At 39.7% G+C, this 16,790-nt stretch overlaps 2 pseudogenes; one reads left to right on the plus strand and one right to left on the minus strand.

Annotated features, from left to right (window-relative positions):
- LOC116908223 overlaps positions 1-16,790 on the plus strand; it is a 68,512-nt pseudogene that overhangs the window by 37,888 nt on the left and 13,834 nt on the right.
- Positions 5,803-5,880, minus strand: LOC116908341 (annotated as a pseudogene).

Raw genomic sequence — 16,790 nt, forward strand, 5'->3', positions numbered from 1 at the left:
GTGAACCTAAACATGTCCTTTTAAAAATTAGTTTAAAAGATAAGGGAGAAAGAATGGTTAACACTGATTGTGTTTTTAAGTGTGGGCCGAGGAGATAATGGGAGAGCAGCTGAAATACAAGGCATAGTTTAGTGCTGAATATCTAATGCTTAGTGCTGGCTTTTGATTGTTCTATGTTTGGGTTAACTTAAATGATGTTAGCTTCTCACAGGGTTATTAAGTGGGGAAAGAAAATGTGATGCATAAATGGCGATGTTCTGAACTACTCTTAATGCAGAAACTAAAAAGTGCCTGATGTTAAATGGAAGGAAAATTTCTCCCTATTAGACAAGACACTGAAATTGCATTTATGGGAACAGGAGGTACAGATGTGGCAGCTTCATCTTCAGTACGTCGTCAGCAACGCAGCAAGACTGCGATTCTCTCGAAAATTCAATTCTCTGAAATTTTAGCAATAGGGGATTACAAAGAAAATGCTTTGGGTCGAACTTGAAATACTTTCTTTGAGAAGTATTAGCTATGGTTTTCTTATATAGTCAGATGGCCAATGGAAACTCTAAAACAGTTTGCTGTAGTGCCATGGTGGGGGGCTCCTTTTGGAGTGAATCTATTAATCTACCTCCCAGAACCTACAGAAATACTTCTGTTCATAAGAGGGATTATTCACAGAGTGCAAAAATCAAGAAATATATGTGTATGTCATAGATTATAGTAGGCAGACAGACAGACTGATGATAGATAGGTACAAAGATGATAGATAGATCGATAGATAGATAGATAGATAGATAGATAGATAGATAGATAGATAGACAGACAGACAGATAGGGTACAAAACAATTATCTAAAAAACCCTAAAACACAAGCTCCTTTTGTGATGGTAGCCACAGGATTTACTGCAGACACACCTGTCTTTTCTTATATTAATCCAACATCAAATTTATAGGAAATGTGACTAGTTTGTCCTTCAGAAGGTACAGCTTTTGGTGGTATAAAACTTGGAAAGCGAAAATGTTGAATAATACAGGGGTCATCCCTGTCTCAATAGTTAATCTTATAACTTGTAAAATCATACTTATATCTATGTTTCACTGCACAATATATAACAGTTTGAGTCCAGGTACATTTATTCTGTTATTAAAATGTGTTATATAATATATAGTCTATAGCTGAATTTATGGACCAGAGACCTATTTGTGTCCTGAGCTTCTGGTATTATATTTGAGATTTACCACACTTTTCTTGTCAGCTCCTTTCTATATTTTTCTTTTATTTCATTCATACACCAGAGCTTTGTTCATTAGACAAATTCCTCCTCACCTCCCTTACATTGTCACTGCCCTGCCCCCATTCATTTTTGTAGCTCAGGATTCCACTGGGCTTTAACCAAAGTTGGATGGGGGTGGCTCCTGCCTGTAATCCAACCATTCAGGTGACTGAGACAGGAGAAGTGTTATGAGTTTGATGCCACCACCCTGCTTCCCTAGTGGGTGCCCTTTTTTTTCCAGGATACACTAGATGCTCAATTAATTTATTGTTAAAAAAACTTTACATCTTGAAATAATTATAGTAAATTAAAAAAGTAGCTACAAATAATCCTGTATACCCTTCACCTTGTTCCCTATTAGAGAGTCTTGTATATCCATAGAATAATATCAAAACCAATAACGATTATTGACACAAAAATTGGTGTCAACTACATTAAGATCTTTATCAGATCCCATTTCTCTTTTCAGATACAAATTAGATGATTATTTCAGAGGTTTCCCTTCTACTTCTGACAATAATTTTTATTGGATATAACCCTATTAAAAATGGGGTATAGAACTAAACAAAGAATTCTCAACTAAGGAATACTGAATGGCCAAGAAGTGTTCAAAATCCTTAGTCATGAGGGAAATACAAATTAAAACAACCCTGAAATTCCACCTCACACCAGTCAGAATGGCTAAGATCAAAAACTCAGGTGATAACAGATGCTGGCAAGGATGTGGAGAAAGAGGAACATTCTTCCATTGTTGATGGATTGCAAGTTAGGACAACCACTCTGGAAATCAGTCTGCTGGTTCCTCAAAAAACTGAACACAGTACTACCTGAGGACCCAGCTGTCCTGCTTATGGGCATATACCTAAAAGATGTTCCAACATATAACAAGGACACATGTTCCACTATGTTCATAGCAGCCTTATTTATTATAGCCAGAAACTGGAAAGAACCCAGATGTCCTTCGACAGAGAAATGGATATAGAAAATGTGGGTCATTTATACAATGGAGTAATACTCAGCTATTAAAAACAATGACTTCATCAAATACTTAGGCAAATTGATGGAACTAGAAAATATCATCCTTAGTGAGGTAACTCAATCACAGAAAAACACACATGGTATGCCTTCACTGATAAGTGGATACTAGCCCGAAAGCTCAGAATACCCAAGATACAATTCACAGATCACGTATAGCTCAAGAAGAAGGAAGACCAAAGTGTGGATCTTTCAGTCCTTCTGAAGAGGGAATAAAATACACAAGGAAGGAAATACTGAGACAAAGTATGAAGATGAGAATGAAGGCAAGGCCATTCAGAGACTGCCCCACCTGGGGATCCAGCCCATATACAGCCACCGAACCCAGACACTATTGTGGATGCCAAGAAGTGCTTGCTGACAGGAGCCTGATATACCTGTCTGCTGAGAGGCCCTGCCAGAGCCTGGCAAAGACAGAGGCAGATGCTCGCAACCAACCATTGGACTGAGCACGGGATCCCCATTGGAGAAGTTAGAGAAAGGACTGAAGGAGCCAAAGGGGTTTGCAACTCCATAGGAGGAACAATATCATCCAACAAGACCCAACTCCAGAGCTCCCAGAGACTTAACCACCAACCAAAGAGTACACAAGGAGTGACCCATGGACCGAGCTGCATATGTAGCAGAGGATGACCTTGTTGGGAATCAATGGGAGGAGAGACCCTTGGTCCTGTGAAGGAGCGATGCCCCAGTGTATGGGAATGCCAGGGCAAACAGACAGGAGGGGTGAGGGCAAGGAGCACCCTCATAGAAGCAGGAGGAGGGAGATGGGATAGTGGGTTTCCTGAGGGGAAACTGGGAAAGGAGTCAGCTCTTTTTCTACACCTTCATTTTTGTTTTATTTTATAATTTTAAGATTTTTTTGCACCACTTCTCCTGACCTTCATACTGGAGGCTTTCCATGGAAATCTCTGGCCCAGCTAAGTGCAAGGGTTCAGGAGAAGGGGAGAGAACTCAGGCATGGAGGTGGAATCGCCTCTGCTGCCTCCGTTGTTGCAGCTGCTCCACCGCCATCTCCACTGCTGCCATTTCAGTTGCTCCAAGGGGTCAGCTGGGCTGAGGCAGCAGGAGGCTGGCTAGCTAGCTGGGGCTTCAGGGGAGCTTCTGGTGGTGATTTTAGGAGAGTGGATCTCTACCCCAAGCGGCAGTGTTATATAGCTCTTATGACAGAAGCTCTCAGATGACAGAGTAGTTCTCACATACCTTTAATCCTAGGATTCTTATATACAATGGGGTGGGTCATGGTCTGACAGCAGGTACTTCCTGTTGCTTGGTCTGAGAGCTTGGGAATACCTCATCTACATGTAGGAGGGCATGGTCCTGCCTGTACCTGACTGATGGCCACAAGCCTCTCTACAGGGGGCTGTGAGGGTGAAGTGGGGTTGTTGCTATGTGAGAAGGGCCTGGCCTCCTGGGAGTTTAGGGAAATGCCTACCATCCCTTAGGGTCACCTGGTTTCAACCTTATCTGGACCTGGAACCAGGATACCTTTCACAGCTGGCCACCCCACATTTTTCCTCCTAATCATACCATACATGGCTGCTAGCTCTCTTTCAAATTCCCTTTCTTGATGTTTATTACATTCATATATGTGTATATATAAATATTTTTTCTAAATATTACTTTTCAGTTGGTATAACATTACTCGTACGATGTTTTCAGGGCTGACTATTCAATATTAGATAACCAATTGGTGTGCTCTTTCTTGGCAAATGCATTTCTCCTTTCCTGACGAACTGCATTCCTCAGTTGCCTATAGTTTCTTGTGTAGGACTATGGCTATGTGGGTTTTCCACCATCCTCTTTAGTATGTCTATCGGTATCATCCCTTTTCAGCTCATGTTTGGGCAGCCATGTTGCTGAAACTAAGGATGGAGCTTCTTACTACTAGGAAACATAAACTCACATTGAAGTCCCTGAACTTCTGCATCTTACTTTTAATTAAAATCTAATTATATCACTTCTTCCCTTCCTTTTCCTCCTTCTATTCCGTTGTTTTTTCTCTTTCCAACATTTCCCATATTCCCTGATTCCCTCTCAAATTGATTGCCTCTTTTTATCATTATTGTTTCACACACAAGCATGTGTGTGTGTGTACACGTGTGTGTGTGTATGTGTGTGTGTGTGTGAGTGAATGTACAAAACAGAGTCAATTTGGTGTTTCTTACATATACTATTTCAAAACTAACTACTTTGCATTGGATAACAAATATCATCATTGGGAGAGACTTATTCTTCCTCTCTCTGCAGTCATTATTGCCTGTAATTCTTCGTTTAGGTGTGAGGCCCCATAACATTTCTACCCTTAACTTTAGTGTGCCTATTGGTATTTATTATTGTACAGGTTGTTTAGGCAACCACAACGTTGAAGTATCATGGTGTAGCCTCCTTTTCATTTCAAGGAGACACAATCTTGTAGCAGACTTCATGGTGCTCAGGGTCTTAAAATCTTCCTACCCTCTTTCCTGAACTGTTCACTGGACCTTAAGTGCAGAAATTGTGTTGTAGACGTATCTGCTGGGACTTGGCATCCCGTGATCAGTTAATTACTGTATTATGACCAGTTGCAGTTTTCTGTAATTGTCTCTGTTCACTGCAAAGAAAAGTATCTTTGATGATAGGTGAGCTAAATTTATCTGTAAAAATAACAGTACATTTTAGAATGCAATTATGAATTATGCTTTCTAGTAAAGTAGTGGTAGTAAATTCTCCTTTAAAATCCATGACCTCCCAAACCCAGGTAGTTGATTAAGAATCAGGCATGATTTCCTTCCTGTTGAACAGAACTTAAGTCTATTTAGTTAATGGTTGAATACCACACAGATATCACAACTTTAAGAATATCTTACCATACTAGCCATTATTGTAGTTCATAGGCATCACAGACAGATAGGAACATCAGTTGCTTCCCTCCCTTAGCATCTTCTGGTACTATGAATGCAAGACCATGTAAAGGAGGCTTTCAGGTTAGAGCCAGTTCAACTCATCTGAGTCCAGTGTTCAATGTACAATGAGGACCTAACTTCAGTGAGAACTAAGGATAACAGCAATAATCTCTATCTATCTATCTATCTATCTATCTATCTATCTATCTATCTATCTATCATCTTAAGTCATTTGTACTACCTTGTTCAACAATTGCAATAGAAGTTTTCATACCAGATAGTAGAGTTCTGTTAAGTATTCTATATCTCTTGTGCAGAGCACTGTCATTTAAGACCATACAGATAGTTGATGATGTTAGATAGGTAGATGATAGAGATAGATAGATAGATAGATAGATAGATAGATAGATAGATAGATAGATAGACAGACAGACAGTCAAGGATCAGCCTCAGCTTGGGGAAGAGGGTCCTGAGGAAGGAGTGTTTGGGAGTGACAGAAGACAATGGGGTATAAACTGCCAGCTTTATTATATAGCTATAAATGACTATTAGATAGTCATCAGCTATCTAATGACTCTTTAGATAGCTCTCTGCTCAGCATAGATCTCTAGATAATTCTTGGGTTTTCTGAACTTTAAGTGTTTCTGATCAATACAGAAAACCTGCTAGGAAAATTCTAAAAGAGCTTTGTTAGCTCTTCAAGCTGTTCTCTCTAAGCAGATCCTTCTTGCAGACCAAAGTCCAGTGTTCTATTTACATATCAATTCAGTCATATAACCCAGGTTCCCTTTTGATTATCACACAAATCAGTATTTTATGACATTAGCCCCTTCATTCTTAGAAAAAGAAAGCAAGTACTGTTTTTATTTTTCTTTTCCTTTATTGGATATTTTATTTATTTACGTTTCAAATGTTATCCCCCTTACCCGGTTTCCCCTCCAAAACCCCCCATCACATCCCCCCAACCCCTGCCTCCATGACAGTGTGTGCCCACCCACCCACTCACTCACTCCTTCCTCCCTGCCCTGACATTTCCCTAAACTGGGGAATTGAGCCTTCACAGGACCAAGGGCCTCTCCTCCCATCGATGCCCGACAATGCCATCCTCTGCTACATATATATCTGGAGCCATGGGTCATTTCATGTGTACTCTTTGGTTGGTGGTTTAGTCCCTGGATGCTCTGGGGTATATAATTGGTTGATATCATTGTTCTTCCTATGGGGTTGCAACTCCCCTCAGTTACCTCAATTTTTTCTCTAACTCCTCCATTGTGGACCCTGTTCTCAGTCCAATGGTTGGCTGCAAGCATCTGCCTCTGTATTTGTCAAGGTCTGGCAGAGCGTCTCGGGAGACAGCTGCATCAGGCTCCAGTTAGCATGCACCTCTTGGCATCCATAATAGTGACTGGCTTTGGTGACTGCATGTGGAATGGATCCCCATGTGTGGCAGTCTCTGGATGGTCTTTCCTTCAGTCTATGCTCCACACATTGTCTTTGTATTTTCGCCTGTGAGTATTTTGTTCACCCTTCTAAGAAGTACTGAAACATCCACACTTTTGTCTTTCTTCTTCCTGAGTTTCATGTGGTTACCTCACTCAGTATGATATATTCTAGTTCCATCCATTTGCCTAAGAATTTTATAAAGGCTGCTATGAACATAGTGGAGCATGGGTCCTTGTTATATGTTGGAGCATCTTTTGACTCTATGCCCAAGAGTGGTATAGCTGGGTCCTCAGGTATTACTATGTCAAATTTTCTTAGGAACTTCCAGACTGATTTCCAGAGTGGTTAAACCAGCTTGCAATCCTACCAACAATGGAGGAGTGTTCCTCTTTCTCCACATCCTTGTCAACATCTGCTGTCACCTGAGTTTTTTATCTTAGTCATTCTGACTGGTGTGAGGTAGAATCTCAGGGTTGTTTTGATTTGCATTTCCCTGATGACTAAGGATGTTGAACATTTTATTAGGTGCTTTGTGGCCATTCGATATTCCTCAGTTCAGAATTCTTTGTTTACCTCTGTACCCCATTTTTAATAGGGTTATTTGATTCTCTGGAGTCTAACTTCTTGAGTTCTTTTTATATATTGGATATTAGCCCTCTATTGGATATAAGATTGGTAAAGATCTTTTCCTAATTTGTTGGTTGCCACTTTGTCCTATTGACAGTGTCCTTGTCTTATAGAAGCTTTGCAATTTTAAGAGGTCCCATTTGTCAATTCTTGATCTTAGAGCATAAGCCATTGGTGTTCTATTCAGGAAATTTTCCCATGTGCCCATATGTTTGAGACTGTTTCCCACTTTTTCTTCTATTAGTTTGAGTGTATCTGGTTTGATGTGGAGATCCTTGATCCACTTGGACATAAGCTTTGTACAGGGCATTAAGAATGGATCGATTTGCATTCTTCTACATGCTGATCTCCAATTGAACCGGCACCACTGGTTGAACATACTATGTTTTTTCCATTGGACGGTTTTAGCTCCTTTATCAAAGATCAAGTGACCATAAGGGTGTGGGTTCATTTCTTGGTCTTCAATTGTATGGAACTGATCTATCTGCTTGTCTCTGTACCAATACCATACAGTTTTTATAACTATTGCTCTGTAATACTGCTTGAGGTCAGGGATGGTGGTTCCCCCGAAGTTCTTTTATTGTTGAGAAAAGTTTTTGTTATCCTGGGTTTTTTGTTATTCCAAATTAATTTGCAAATTGCTCACAGTAAATGAATTCAGAGCTCTGCCTACCTTAGTAAACTGGCTGGATGGCATCCCATCTGAGATAACCACTCCCTTATTCCCTATGTCTCTTTATTACTTGAATCATGAGCCTTGTTTTTTTTGTTGTTGTTGTTGTTTTGTTTTGTTTTTGTTTGGTTTTTATTTATTTTTTTTACTATTCCTTTCTCTGTATTGTCTCATAAGTGCAGCTGCTTCTATTCTTTCCAGTCTGTGAAGTCACTCATACAATTCATGTGTCATCCTTATATTTTGAATAGTTGAGAAATCCTATAAAGGACAGCTCTTACAGTGATTTATGTACTCTTGAACTCATGTTTTCAGATTTCTTTCCCATAGTGATAACGGTTGTCCAGAATGTCTCTGAATCACAGAGACATAGTCTCACTTCCTGGTATTATGCTGTTCCTAATTATCATGAAATCATTAAGCTTGGCAGAGAGGACATTCCCCCCAAAGGAAGAACATAAAGTAAAATATATACACTATTATACAAACAATCCTTACACCTACAGAAAATGTCAACCCTCATAGAGACTCATGCACTGCTGGCTCTGCTCCAGAGGCAGGAACTATGTCATGTTGTCCTTTCCACAGAGATACAGGACTCAACAACAGATGATAGATAGATAGATAGATAGATAGATAGATAGATAGATAGATAGATAGATAGATAGATAGATAGTAGAGACAGAGATAAATTGTAATTTTAAATATGTACTTATATGTATTATATATATGTATAATTTTAGGTAAATATGAAATAGTGAATTCTTGAGACTTTATTAAGCAGCTGTAGTGTTATTTGTCCATCCCCCCTCTATTTTTGTATTGATCTTCTTCCTCCTCTCCAGTTAAAACCCCCTTTCCAATTTTTCCTGTTTATCCACTCATATCACTTGCATTTTGGATAAACTACTAAATACAGTTAGACTACCCATAAGAACTCTAATGTGGAGCCACCCCCTAGAGCATGAGAAACCTACCAGTGACCATATCCTCAATAAAGGATGATTTCACTCCCCCAGTTGCTAGCCACTGCCACTTACTCATCGGTATGGAGCAGAGCCTAAATATCATCTAGTTCGTCCAAGTATGTTGGGATTTTGCTGGTTTGATTTTGGGTCATTTTAATGCAAGTAACCACTGGTACACTGAGCTTTTGATTGCCATTGTCCTATTATGTTCAAAGGCCATCATTCATAGCACTGTGCTCATTATCCATCGTTCATATTCTTTCTGCCTCTTTTACCACCTCATTTCCTGAACCTTGGTGGTGGCGGTGACTAATCATATTCTGATGGACTAGAAGCCTGCCCAACAGGAGGGAATTTCATGTGTGGTGTCATAATCTTTGTCAAAATCCTAGAGATAGGGAGGTCACAAGCTTTAGGTAAGAATCGCTGTTGTTAGTTTGCTAAGTGGAAGTGGCTATGTTGTGAAATTGCCTTTTAAATGGTTATTGTTATGCCCATAGTCCTAAGATATTCTCAACTTTGATCAAACAAACTTCTTTTTGTAGTGGGTAGCAGAAAATAAAGAAATGCATAATTGAAAAGTTCTGAGAGTAAGAGACTCAGGATACAGCTCTAAATTAGACATCTGCATTTTACCAAATGAAAATATATATTTACTTTTAGTGTATGTTATGGATGTTTTGCCTGCATATATGTCTGTGTATTCATGCATGTGTTACTTGTAGAGCCTAGAAAAGGATAGATATCAGATCTTCTGAAAGTGGAGTCACAGATGGTTATGAGCTTCCATGTGGGTTCCAGAAATCAAGTATCAGTCCTCTGGAGCAGTGGGTGGTGTTCTGAACCACTAAGCCATCTTTACAGCCCCTGCAACTTTTTAATGGTGATTTGGTTCAATACAGAATGAGAAACCCCATATATAACTTCTAAAATATGTTACTTATAGAATTCATTTGATTTCTCCCATATGTCTCTTTGTACTGTATTTTCAATATACATTATTTTTAGAAGAAATAGTTGAACTTTCAAATAAAGAAGGGTTAAAATACAAGAAAATAAAAATTTATAGTAAATGGCCATCCTTATCATCTGAAGCTAAATTAAATTACAATAGAAAATCGTGGCATATTTTTGGTTACATAAGTACTTGCTATACCTTTAAATCATTTTTGGAAGCAGATCCTTTTGAATTTAAATCATCCTAGGTCAAAAAGTGCAGACAATATTAGATTTCGGAAGCTGAGTATGAAATGTTGATAGCTCAGCTGTTTTCTGGCCTTGTTTCCTAAATCCAACCTGAGCCTTTCCTAAAGGCTGTTGTCATTTATCAACCCATTCGCGTTACACTTTGGTTAGCTCTATAGAACAGCATATTTGCTATTTACTAAATAATTATTGTTTAATAGGGAAATAACAGTGGAGTAGAAAGGGAATGAAGCAAATATTCATTTTCTACTTCCCTGTTCTGTAATTTTGTTTCCTGGCAAATAGCAATTTATATCTTTGGTAATAGAAAAGATTATATGTGAAATTCCAGCTGAAGGGTGTGGTTAAGTTCCTGGAGTGAAAGGAGTAGAAGATTCTTTTTCTTTCTTTTTTTAAAAAAGGGATTATTTAAGTAAAAGGTCTCATGGACAAAACATAACAACACTGTTACCTGTTCCTTTTCACAGTCTATCTGGGTTATAATGTGGGAAGATTGACAACATTTCAATTCAGTGTTCCGGTATTAGGCGAGGACAGAGAGCACTGTTTCAAGAACGTCACATGGGAAGAACTTCATAAGGGAGGTGGACAGATCAGTTTGCAGCTATATCATTGCCACGTAAGACTAGAGAGTCTTTTTATTTTCTATTAATAGTAGCTTTACTGAGATACAATCCCTATTCCATAAAACTCACCTCATTGAAGTACACAGTTCAGTGTGTTTCATTATGTGCTTGGTTACAGTAGCCATTGCCACTCTGTATTTCTAGAGCATTTACTCATCACAAAAGGAAATTGTCCTCAATAGACTCCCCAGCCTCCAGTGATCTCCCTTCTTTTTTCATAAGTTTGTCAGTTCTAGGCCTTTCCTATAAATTCATGTGTCCTTTTGCATCTTCTATGCATTGCTTCCACTGTTCTTCATTACTATTTTATGGTTGACAATCTCACACACATATAAAATATATCGTCACCATATCCATCCCTTCGCTGTCATATCTAGCACTCTCAATATGTTCTCATCCAATCTTTATGTCTTTATATTCTTTGTTTAATATTTTATAATCCATTGAGACCCGTAGACTTAGAATTTTTTTAAACCTACTTTTTATGAGTTCTCAAATGCCTCATCCCACGTCTAGCCCACCATCCAAAGGCGGGGCAGAAAAGATGGTTAAATAGAGCAGAGGGATGTGGAGCTTTTCGGAAGTAATTCTTTGGGGAGATCCCAATCTCTGTCAGGATATCTGCAGTCCCGTTCAGTAGTGTCAGGAGAGCAAACATGAATCAGCGGCAGTGGCATGATCTAGCAGAAGTCACCAAGTCTCTGCCACCAAACCAGCAGGAGTCAGCAGAAGCAACCAGCACCAGCCAGGATGCTAGGAGTTTTCTGATGTGCCTCTCTCAATGAAGCAAAGATCGGCAAAGACAAACATGGGAGACAAACGAAGCATTGTAAAGCACCCCCATCTCTATCCATTGAATCCTATTTATAGTTCTCTCACATGTCCTTCTATGAGTCTTGCCTCAGCAAAACACCATATGAGTCATCCTGACCAGGGGATTCTGCATCACATAACCCAACCAGAAATTTCTACTTCAGAGACAGATTAGTATTGTCTATGTACCCAGGGATATGGGATCATCTATCAGAGTATTGGATAACTATTGGCAGACACACCCTTAAAGAAAACAGCCAAAAAACTACAGTTAGTGGTGGGGCCTGGGAATCCCTTTTCCAATCTATGTTTGAAATTTTACTGAGTTAGTTTATGTAGAGCTTGTGCAAGTAACCACAGTGGCTGTAATTTCAAGAGTACAACATGCCATCTGTATCCAGAAGGCATTTCAGAACATGAGACTGCAAGATTGGGTTTTATGGAGAGGAGGAAGAGGGAAGATCTGAAGGTTACCTATATACTTCTCTGACCTCTCTCTCTGTCTGTCTGTCTGTCTCTCTGTCCCTCTCTCTTTCTATCCTTGTCTCTCTGTCTCTGTGTCTGTGTGTCTGTCTCTCTGTATCTCTCTCCCTCTCCCCTTCCCTCTTCTCCTACCCCACTTTTACTTCAGAAGCCTCAGCAGATGATCACTGATTGCAGCTAGCCCATCATCTCACAATGTCAGTGTCAAGACTGATGTGAGAAGGGATTAATAGCAAGCCAAAGAAAAAAGGTGTCAGGAGAAATCATCGCTAAGTTAAGAGATACTTTCTACATTTATCATATGACAAAAGTGACAACTAATGGGGAGCTTTGACAGGTGTTTTTAATACAAGCTGAACATACCTGAATGGTAAAAGTAAGACACTGTATTTCATTTCTTCTCAGTACTTCTTGAAGCAACACTATATTCCATTATACATTTTAATCAAAATGAAATTTTCTAATGTATTCCTTGGTAGTAGTGCATTTCTCTTCCAGTTTCTTGGGACAATGTAAAGATGTCAGATGCAGGATAAAACAACATTTGAGAGATTTCTTATTTATTTCAGGAAGTAAGCAAGACATAAAATGTCAAAAAATACATCAAGATATAAATGCATCAGCATTAAATGAGAAAAAAACAGGAGAAATAAAAAGGCTGATTAGAGTTTTCAGTTTGAAAATGAGGGAGCGATATAAAATCCAGTGGGGCTTGTTACGCCAAAGTCTAGGGACACAGCTGTTACTTTTATTATGTTCCGAGAGAGCTGTGCATCTCCCCACAATTGCTTCATTTGCTGGTATTTCACAGATATGAAGTGTGTCTTAAGATCAATATAGATTTGTATTATGGGGATTGAGAGAGTAGAAGGAAGCAGGTGGAAACAAAGACATAATAAAACAAAATGAAGTTCAAAAAATAAGAAGCTATAAATATTGTGTAAAAACATGTTTCCTGCTCTGATTGAAATCCGGGCCTTGGGTTGATATATGCTGGTGATGGTCTCACGCCCCCCAGAGAGGAGTGGAAAATGGAATTGCAAAATAAGATCTCGTTAACAAGAGCTTATACTGAGAAAATTTTAAATAAAACATGAGGAATTAAATAAAAAGTAAGTGATTTAACCCTATCAGTGTAAGCAAACAGAAACATAAGGCAAACAAAGCATGTTCGTTTAAAAATGTGAGCAATAGAGTCAACTAAAAAAATTAGATAAACAGTCTGATGTAACTAAAAAGCTCTTTGTAACTGCAGAGCCCTTTATGTATCACTAGAGGAACTAAGGTATTTCAGTAAACTATTAAAAATAATTTCCACATACAATAATACAAAGATAAAATATTAATTACATTATATTTCTATATAGCCAGAACAAATAAAAAATATTAAAAATATCTATTTTAAATATAGACATATAACCTTAATAAGCTACGTGCAAAGTAATGGGAAAAAATTATAAAACTCTAATGCTAAATAGCATTAAATGGATAAATATGAAGTCACATTATATTCAGAATATGAACATTTTACATCTGGAATGGTGGACATACTGTTCAGCTCAGCACTTGTTGGCACAAGGGAAGAGGACCTTGAATTTGAGGCTGGCCGGGTTTTACAAGACTCAATCTCAAAACAAAAGAACTAAGGACAGAATGCCACCAAATTACTGTGTACAATCAAAGCAATCTCAAAGCTTGAGAGCATTCCTGACAAGGAGGAGTATATAGTAAGTGGACCGCACTTACTGAAAATTGCTATTAAAAGGTAAAAGAATTCCCTCAAAGCCAAAACAACCCCTAAAGCAAAACAAAACATTGAGTTTTGGTGGCAAGTGGAAAGATTATATAAAGTCATGGTTATTAAGCATAAACAGAAAAATATATAAAGGAAAACTAAGAGAAATCCAGAAGATTCCACTCCTCAGGGAACACAGGGTGAGGTAGCAGAGAAGAGAAGAAAGAGTGGAAACTGGGGTGATCTTCTCAACAAAATGTGGTAGTAAGAGGGTATGTCTCTGAGTTGCTGCTGCTGTGTGAATTCTCTACCTCTTCCCAGTGCTGTCTCCCTTGTTGACTGGAACTCTGAGGTTAGGAAGCTAACACCATCTATATCTCTGTAATAAAATCACTTAATAGCACTCACGCTCAGGGACTCGGTGGGAGGACATCAGCAGAAGAGCTTCTGGCTTTTACTCTGTACAATGCCTCAGAGATTTTGAATTCACCTAGAGTGTCACTGTGGGTGCGGGCTTAAGACCCTCACCCTACCTGCCTGAAAGTCAGTATTCTGCTAGCAGTCTACAGATAAAGATGGAGAATTTGCAGCTCCTCCTGCACCATGCCTGCCTAGATGTTGCCATACTTCCTGAACCTCTAAACCTGTAAGCCAGCCCTAATTAAATGTTGTCCTTCTGGGCTTGAGCCCCCATGAACAACAATGCCAACCAACCAGAGCTTCCAGGGACTAAGCCACTACCCAAAGACTATACATGGACTGATCCTGGGCTCCAACTGCATAGGTAGCAATGAATAGCCTAGTAAGGGCACCAGTGGAAGGGAAAGCCCTTGGTCCTGCCAAGACTGAACCCCCAGTGAACGTGATTGTTGGGGGGAGGGCGGTAATGGGGGGAGGATGGGGAGAGAAACACCCATATAGAAGGGGAGGGGGAAGAGTTAGGGGGATGTTGACCTGGAAACCAGGAAAGGGAATAACAACTGAAATATAAATAAGAAATATCCAATTTAATAAAGATGGAGAAAAAAAAAGATAAAAAAAAAATGTTGTCCTTCTAAGAGCTGTCTTGCTCATGGTATCTGTTCACAGCAGTAAAACCCTAACTAAGAAGTTGGTACCAGGGACTGGGGTATTGCTGTGATAGGCCTGACCATGCTTTTATTTGGAAGAATGTGGAGTTGGGGACTTTCGATTTGGAAAGCCATGGAATGCTTTAAATGGGGCTTAATAAGTCAACCTAATAGGAATATAGAAGGCAGTGGCACTAAGGGTCATTTGAACTGCGTAGGCCTGCTGGCCCAAGAGGTTTCAGTGGAGAACTTTAATTTGTGGCCAAGCGACTGTTTTTGTGATGTTTTGGTGAAGAATGTAGCTGCTTTTTGTCATTGTCCAAAGAATCTGCCTGAGGCTAAGGTGAAGAGACTCAGATTAATTGCATTGACTAAAAGGTCTCAAAAAAAAAAAAGACCAACAGAGACTTTGTTCTCTGGTTAAGTCTGATGAAGAGCATTTTGAACAAATGTAGCAAGCTGAGAAAGGAAAAATACAAAAACACCAGGAAGTGAAATGGAACTGAATCCTTCATTCAAGGATATTAAATTGAAATAAGGGAGTAGTGACCTTGAGGCAAGATCTCACCCAGGTAAATTTAGGTTCAGGCATGGTAGTACAAACCTTTAATTCCAGGAGGCAAAGACAAGCAGATCTCTAAATTCAAGGCCAGCCTAGAATGGAGCAAATTCTAGGTGAGGAAAACCTAAATCCAGGCTTGGTGGTACACATCCTTAATTCCAGGAGACAGGCATGCAGATCTCTGAATTCAAGGTCAATCTACAGAGCAAAGTCCAGAAGAGCAGAGCTTACGCAGTGAAGGAGTTGTCAAACAGGAAGCTAGTGATAATGTAATAGAAAGAGGGGACCGTGTTCCAGCCCCAACAAGCAGCAGAACTTGTCAGCTTTGACCATGTCGTTCTGGCTTTAGAGTCCAGAATAGAAGGGACTACTGGGACAATTGATGCTGGTTAGAAATTAGTGGTAACTAAGAAGAGGCCAGCAAAATCTTCTGGGAAGTGTTTTCTGAGAGCTCAAAGTAGCTATGTTCTAGAGATAGCCAAGGTTGGACCTCCTGTAGCAGCTGTACTTGGTAATGGGTAAGAGTCACCCAGGTGGTACTGGTTTTGATGGCATGAAGGGGTCATGAAGAGCAGCTGAGGCTTGGCACTGTGTGAGGCCATGGAAGGCCATTGGTGAAAAGTGCAGTCTTGGTTGCAGTTGACAGCCCAGGACTGAAGGGGTGAGGCTTGGCACCATTAAGAGAGCCTATGAGAGGCTATTGGTGAAGCTTACTTGCAGCAGAAGACCCCAGGGCATTGGAGATGCCAATACCATGGGATGGATGATCACTAAGAACAGCAAAGGCGGTGGAGTAGATCAACCTGAGCTTAGAGTGCTACGGAGGGCAGAGCTGGAGAAGTGATGTCAGTCCTTTGGAGGAGCCCAGAAGATCATGTGTGGATCCCACACATTGAAACAAGTCGTAACATTGAAGTTGCCTTGGAGAGCCAAAGATGTTCGAGATGCCAGAGCTGTAAGATACCTGTTGAGGAAATCTGCTAATGGGGAGTGGAACCAGCCCAGGAGAAGGAAGTTTGTTGCAGTCAACAAAGACGAAAGAGGAGTTGGAGATCTGAAGACTGCTTTGACGTCAGACACGGAGATGCAGAGTTTGGAGTTTGCCCAGTTGGTTTCCTGTCTTGTTTTGGGGATTACAGTTAAGTGATTAGATGGGCCTCAGAAAAGGCTTTGAACTTTGGACTTTTAACATTTTTGATACAGCTATAGACTATGGGGACTTTGGAAGTTGGACTAAATGTACTTTTTGTTATTATGCTATGTTTAGTTATGGTCCTCATAAACTCATGCGTTTGAACAAGCCTATGGGGGCCAGGGAGTGGAATGTTATGGTTTGTATATGCTTGGCCTAGGGAGTGGCAGTCTTAGAAGGTGTGGCCTTGTTGGAGTAGGTATGTCAC

This window comes from Rattus rattus, chromosome 8 (genome assembly GCF_011064425.1).
Source record: "Rattus rattus isolate New Zealand chromosome 8, Rrattus_CSIRO_v1, whole genome shotgun sequence".
Lineage (NCBI taxonomy): Eukaryota > Metazoa > Chordata > Mammalia > Rodentia > Muridae > Rattus > Rattus rattus.